General features: G+C 45.4%; 1 long non-coding RNA gene across 1 annotated transcript; it reads right to left on the reverse strand.

The window, feature by feature from the left end:
- Positions 1-330: 330 nt before the first annotated feature.
- LOC135966956 (uncharacterized) lies at positions 331-6,843 on the reverse strand. Its single transcript, XR_010580667.2, has 2 exons — positions 5,608-6,843; positions 331-1,449 (listed from the first exon to the last, which is right to left on the reverse strand). It is a non-coding gene; the product is annotated as an uncharacterized lncRNA (long non-coding RNA).
- Between the last annotated feature and the right edge of the window lie 593 nt (positions 6,844-7,436).

Here is a 7,436-nt window from a genome sequence, read left to right on the forward strand (position 1 = left end):
CGCGGTGGCTCAAGCCTGTAATCCCAGCACTTTGGGAGGCTGAGACGGGCGGATCACGAGGTCAGGAGATCGAGACCATCCTGGCTAACACGGTGAAACCCCGTCTCTACTAAAAAAATACAAAAAACTAGCCGGGCGAGGTGGTGGGCGCCTGTAGTCCCGGCTACTCAGGAGGCTGAGGCAGGAGAATGGCGTAAACCCGGGAAGCAGAGCTTGCAGTGAGCTGAGATCCGGCCACAGCACTCCAGCCTGGGTGACAGAGCAAGACTCCGTCTCAAAAAAAAAAGAAAAAAAAAAAAAATACTGATGTCTGGGCTTCATCCTCAAAGATTCTTTTTTTTTTTTTTTTTCATCACCAAAGATTCTTATTTCACTAGTCTTGGGGGTAGCCTGGGCATCAATATTTTTTAAGAGCTGCCCGGGCAATTCTGATGGGCCGGGTTGAAAACCACTGTGATAATATTGAATTAAGAACATTTTTGCAAACAAAAGATCCTGGAGTAGCCAGAAAAGTGATGGAACTTTCTCTAGATCCGACCCAAGGAATGGAGAGCTAACCCCACAGTCCAGGCTTAGACGGAAAGGATGACAACATTTTACAACTGCATCTGCAGGAGTCCTCACTTTCAATCTAACAGCTATATAAATCCTACTTCTTCAAAATCAGAAGCCTCTTCAGGGCAAAGGCCATGACAGGATTCTATGGACTTGCTACATTCATGGCAAGAGTTTAGTATATGCTTGTTGTCCTGTTGTTAATCTCTGACCTCCATGCTGGGATAAATCAAAGTGTCCTTTCTGATGCACTAAAGACAAACTAAGGTGACTCCAAGAGAACCTTACATTGTCCCACATTTAAGCAAATTGTTGTCGCACTAATATAAGGAAAGGTCTTCCAGAAGGCTAAAATCACCAACATTGCATTGCAGATTTAAGGAGTAGGCTTAGTGTCTGGGAATGCTTGAAACCTACCTGGTTTAGTGAAGCTGATCCGGTTGATTAAGTCAGAACTTACCCCTCCATCTCTGTCTCATTCCCACATCTCCTAACCTGATGCAGAGGACAGTCTTACTGTTCACACCATCACCACGACCACCATCCTCAGTCACGGGAAATCCTGCCCCACTAAAACAGTCAAGGCACAATGACAGAATGCAGGAAAAAGCCAAAAACTTGAAAAACCACGAGCTGACCTCCAGGAATAGCTTTAGTCAGCCAACCCAAAAAGGTCACATCCCAAAGTAGAGGCCTCCAGCATCAGGATTCCACCAGAGATGCTTCTCGAAATGTTCCTGATTCCCCCAAGCTCATGTTTATTGTACAACTCCATCAAACAGACAGGGGCTGATTGCCTAATGCATCGTGCGCCAAGACTTGACACTTGAGAAATCACCTTTTCCTGTGGGTGGATCCTGAAGCTTGGTATCAAGACAGCCTCCTTTCCATAACCTAAAAAGGAAAAGCAAATACTTTGAAGTATGTGCTAGTATGAGAACTGGCCTTCTCCATCACTACCTGCTGTCTTTTGTCTGATTCAAGGACTTTTTTTAACCTAGAAATAAAATGGACTCCACCATGAGCCCAAACCCAGACAGAAGTCTGCTTAAACTGCATTTGGTGAAAAGAGGCTTCTAACCCCAACATATTTTTCTAGACTTTTTCTAGCAGAGAGAAGCCCCCACATGAAAGGTAAGTTCAACCAGAGATGAAGTCCCTTGTTCATTCAGACACAAAAAGCTTCACCCTGTTGCCCTCCCCCTGCAACACTATGTCATCCTCAGGAAAGTCAGTTAACTTCTAGAGGGATCCATTTTAAAAGCTCCCCCAGATACTTGCAGTGCTGTCTGCAACGTCCATATTTTACCCTTTAGAAGCCCCACCTGCCGTGCGTTCTATCCTGGGTATTCCAACAGCACCAAGCCATGAGCCCCCCGTCTTTGGTTTTAATCAGGTATTAAACACTGAAACGTTAGATAAGCGAAGCATTTGATGATGACGATAACGAGTGGCCCATTAAAGGTAATTTTTTTTAAGTTAATGAGTTCTCCCCAAAGAACAGAGCCACGTACTGTACTGAAAAATGTCTGTAGGACGTACTGCACTTTCTCGTTATTTGTTTAACTTTATGTGGATGCCATAAAACTTCTTTATTTGCTTTCAGTTAGCCCATAGGTTTTGACAAGATAAATTTTTATTTAGGTCTTTGCCCAGCTACAATCAGAAACAGGAGACTCACTTTCCAAAGCCAGGCTGATAGATGGATTAATCAAAGTACTCCCCACCCTCCTTTCCTTCTGGCAACCACAGGGATCCACAGACGGAGTTTTTCCTTAATTAAAGAAACTCAGCAACAAGGTGATTTATCGATGATGAATCTGGCAGGCCTTTTCATTGTGCGGTTACTTTTGGCCACTGTTTGAAATTTACCAACATAAATAAAGCCTCTCCATGACTAAACAAAGTTAAAGTAGCAATAAATTGAGCCTGCCATGTACTCTGGGCTAGATCTGAAGTCAACATAAATACCAGAATGCTTTGGCTGTGACACGCTTGACACGATGACATCATGCACTTCCCAACAGATACAGCCCAGCCCAAGCCAAAGCGAAAGCCTAATACAATTCCCCTAAATGAATCAAATTGCAGCGGTCTAGACTCGGCTGCGCTGAGTATTCAACTTCCTTGTTCTCCGCTGTCGAGCGGTCGCATTAAAAAATAATCTATATGCTGATCTAAATTTTGCTTTTTCTGCATGATTAAATTTTGGCAGGAGTAAATCTCTGTTATTCTCACTCCCCAGGAATGTTTGGAAAGTTACTAAAAATTCAGGATTTATCAGCTTAAGGTCCACCTGCTGTGATGGGATCCTGTAGCCGGCCTGCTGCTACCCTCAGCGGGAGACAGGACACTGAGTGTTCATACAGGAAGAGGGGGTGAAACTCTGCTCACTTCACAGAATGGCTCAACACTGGCTTCCCTCCCAAGGGACTTGCTCTGCCCACATCTAGCAACAGGCTGTCATGCAAGCCTTCACGAAACAAGAAAGTCAGCTAAACAGGGGCTCAACGCCCCCCAGCCCTGTTACTACTAAGAGATGAAAGGGGGGAAGAAACCTTTCAGAACGCACATGCAGGACAGCGAATTAAAAATGGAGAAAATCTAATAACTAATTGGTGAAACCATAAAAGCTGCCATAAAAGACATTTTCCTTAAACTACTTTACACAGGGCTGTATAATTTTATGTCACTTTTTATTTATGTTGCCGTAATGAAAGCTGCTCTGGGAGCTGAGGAGCTTGGGAAGAAAGAAATTGAACTACTTTTAAAAAGGAGGGGAGAAGTCCATTTACAGGGCTTCGAACAAGATTCCTTTTTGAAATATAGTGGGATTGGGGAGGAGAACCTATTTACTTCTAAAAGCCTCCAAGCAAAAATGTTTGCAACGAATAACTTTCTTCCACCACTATTCTCTCTACCCCGAAGGACTTAATTACTTAACATTCATAAAGTGGGTTTGATAGTATTTCACAAAACAAGGGCTGGGCATGGTGGCCCATGCCTGTAATCCCAGCACTTTGGGAGGCCAAAGCAGGCAGATCACTTGAGGTCAGGAATTTGAAACCAGCCTGGCCAACATGGCCAAACCCCGAATTCACTAAAAATACAAAAATTAGCCAGGCGTGGTGGTGCACGCCTGTAGTCCCAGATATTCAGGAAGCTGAGGCATAAGAATTGCTTAAAACCGGGAGGTGGAGCCTGCAGTGAGCCAAGATTGCACCACTGCACTCCAGCCTGGGTGACAGAGTAAGACCCTGTCTCAAAAAAATAAAATAAAATAAATTGAATAAATATAGTATTTCACAAAACTAGGATGTGAGCTAGATAGACCAATGCTATTTAGACTCATCTGTGAAATCAGGCTTTTCTTGTGTACAACAGATAAAAAAGCAAGCTCTGAGCATCTAAAAGGATTCCTATAAAAATGAACCCCACTTTGGCAAGATATGGATGCATTTACAAAGCTCCATAGGACATTACAATGCCATATTCAAGGATTCTAGATAGGTGCTGTTTATTATGACCCAGCAGATCAGACAAGTTCTTTTCCCTTATTTGTATATGATGATTCAGGGAATGTTACACCATTGAGAAAAACAGAATAAGGTGCAATATAGAAAACCTTGAATAAATTATAAATAAGAGAAATTTAGAATAGTATATGTTCCCATGGAGAGGCATGAGGGGGCTTTTGGGGTGCTGACGATGTTCTGTTTCTTAATCTGGGGCCAGTTGCTAGAGTGTATTGGGTTTGTTAAAACTCACTGTATGCTTATTATATGTGCTGTCTTATCTATGCACATTATACTTTAATACAAAGCTTTCTAAAGTGACATATGTTCAGATGAATCCCTTTAAAAAGCTGCAAAGAGTGAGTAACATGCATACAAAAACACAGAAGTGTGCTATGATTTTCCCAGAGAAAATGTAGATCACCCCTTAAAATGCAGGGGCCCTCTGAACTCTGGCTAACTTTCAAAGCAAGATGAGGTTGTTTTTAGAAACAATTTCCCTTCTATTAACAATGAAATCCAATTCAGCCTCGAATATTAGAAAGTGAAACATATATACAACTCCGAGGGACTGTTGAAGTATCAAACAGATAGGGCATTATTTAGGGAGGCTCAACAGTCAAGGCCACTTTACACCATTACGGACCAGACTAAACAAACCTGACCCGCAGGGTGACCCTCCCAGGATCCCAAAAGATTGGAAACTCCGAAAAGGCAGCCCTGACCAGACTTTACAGCCTGGTAATGGCATGCAAACGACACTCCGTCTCTGTCGCGCAGCCAAAGGTTGGTGTTGTATATGAGAGCAATTTCCTCAAGAATTCAGAGGAAAATGTGATACTTTCCCTTTTATGTATGGGACTCATACCAGCAAGTGGATTTACTCGTCGGGGACACCCAAACCTCCTGATGAATGCCCCATCATATCATTCTGCCCAATCAGTGGGTGGTGGCAGGGATGTCAGATGCAGGAGAAGGGGAGAACCCACTCGTGCAGAACAGGAAAAGCCTCATTTGCAGGATGTTTTAAATGCTGAAACCATGTGTAGGGAAACACCATTGAGATTCACAGTCTTCCCTGGGAGGCAGGTTTCTCTGTGTGTGTGTGTGTATGTGTGTGTTTGTGTGTCCCCCTCGCTGTCCTCAACACAGGCAATTCTTGCTGGCTTGGCTCCGAGCACCGAGGTCCAGCCTGCGTTTGTAATTCATTCTTGTTCACCTAGAAAATGTTGGCAGTGGGTGGCCCTGAGTCCAGCTTCATCAAGGGCCTGTTTTCACATGTTCCTCTGTCTTGTGGGGAACTAGTTCCCCCACACAGCCCTCAACAAGCAGTTGGCTGGGGAAAAGAATGTGTTTGCTGGGGGGCGGGGGGGAGGCTGCAGAGGGGGTGGGTGGTGAGCTGGGAGGGAAAAAAGGCAGGGGAAGAAAAGGAAAATACAGAAAAAACAGAAGCTACGACCATATGCTCTGATGAGGAGGATAAACTTTGGGGACAACTTCAAATTCAAGGATCACCATGATTTATCCAGAAACTTACTTTCCTCACTTTTTCCCCACAGAACAGGTCCGGAGCCCGGATCCTCATTACACATCTCGAACTGCTCCTTAGAGCCCTCTCGAGCCTGTAGAGAAGGCAGTGTGTCCCAGCCTCCGGACTTTCAGAACATCTTCTCTGACCTCCTCAAACGCAGATCCCTTTCAGGACCATCAATGACATATCCCAGGCCCTCATTCCTCTTCAAGAGCAAACTGTCTGGGGATCACAAGAAAGGGACATCAACCCCATACTGGGAATTTAAAGGCCACTCACAACCTCTTTTAGAAATCCTCTTTACCCCTCTATGATAGAACACAGCATTTGGCTTTGATCCATCATATTTTTCAGATGACTGTTGGCCCCATATAAGTTCCAATGAGACATTCCTTTCAGCGTGGACCACAGCACGTTGCTGGCATTCCACAGGACAAGCCCTCGTTTTCAGGTGGATCACAAGCTCTGTGCTGGAGGTGGCAAATGCATATTATGTGTGTTGGGAAGCACGTGCATCTTGACTTTTTCCTTCCTTAAAACAATGATCCTGCTTTCAAAAGATAAAAAGAAAGTCAATGTGGCTACCGGATGAAGTGTAGACCTAGCCTGGCAGTGAAGAGGAAGCAGCCATCAGAAACACCTGCAGAACAGTGGTGTCCTCTCTGCCCTGGACAGAGAGGAGGGCACTGGCTCAAAGTAGCCCAGGCATTAAACACACAGCCTAGGCTCAAGATAACCAAGGCCTCCCATGGGGCAGAGCCACCAGGAAGCTGGGAGCTTCATTCACCTCCCAAAACGGAGAGCAAGTTCCTTCCTGAGCACCAACAAGCTTGAGCAGTTCCCTGCACCAGTTTCTGTATCCATCCCACCAGAAACCAGACACGAGGCAGGGAGGCCCAACCACCAGCCCAGGGGCCCCGTATCCTGCCGCCAGTCATCTCCCCTTTCATCTCTGTGAGAGTCACCTCCCAGGTGACCCCTGGCCCCACTCAAGTTTAAACGAGGCGAGGTGTTACTTTCAGCCCATACCCACAGCACATTTCGGTCCTCCCGTTCAAGGGGCCTCAGCCTCCACCCCCTACCTTCCTCTGCCCTTTAATCCCCGCTTGGGGAATTCAGTTATGCATATAGCTTGAAATGGGGACCACAGGCTGGGCCTCTACAAGCTGCTAATTGAAAACCTTGTCAGAAGTGGGAGGAAGAGGCAGAGGGGGAAAAACAACAACCCTTGACAGGACCCCACTCTCATGTTATGAACAGCAGCACGCCCTCCCAGAAGGGCGGTCCCTGCTCCACCTCGGCTGCATGGGAGGCCTTCCTCCCGGGCTTGAGGACTGAGTCTGTGGTAGACGCTGCCTACCACATCGGAAAGGATGCAGCTAAGGGGCCTCCAGCCCCTGCCTGACCCTGGGGCTGCCTTGCTCTCTGAGCATGCTGTTCCTGCTGCTTCTGGGGACAGGCTGCCTGGGTCAAGGCCTGGCTCCACTACTCTCAGCTGTGTGATCTTGGGCAAGCGACTCAACCTTTCTGAGCCTCAGTTTCTTCCCCTATGAAATGTGGATGAGAATTGTACCTATTTCAGAGGGTCATTGTGAGGATTAAATGCAATTATACATATAAACACTTCATACAGTGCCTGATACAGTATTCATAACTTTTAATGTTTTATTCTTGTTTATAACAATGAGAATTATTGATCTTACCAAATTGGAGAACAGCCGGGGAGAGGGAGCTGAGGTTGTCATTCTATTTCCATTTCATAAGTAAATCTGGTACCAGATTTACCTGGTACCGTAACTAAATCTGGAAGCCTTTAAATGAAAACAGACAAGGAT

This window comes from Macaca fascicularis, chromosome 13 (genome assembly GCF_037993035.2).
Source record: "Macaca fascicularis isolate 582-1 chromosome 13, T2T-MFA8v1.1".
In the NCBI taxonomy this organism is placed as follows: domain Eukaryota; kingdom Metazoa; phylum Chordata; class Mammalia; order Primates; family Cercopithecidae; genus Macaca; species Macaca fascicularis.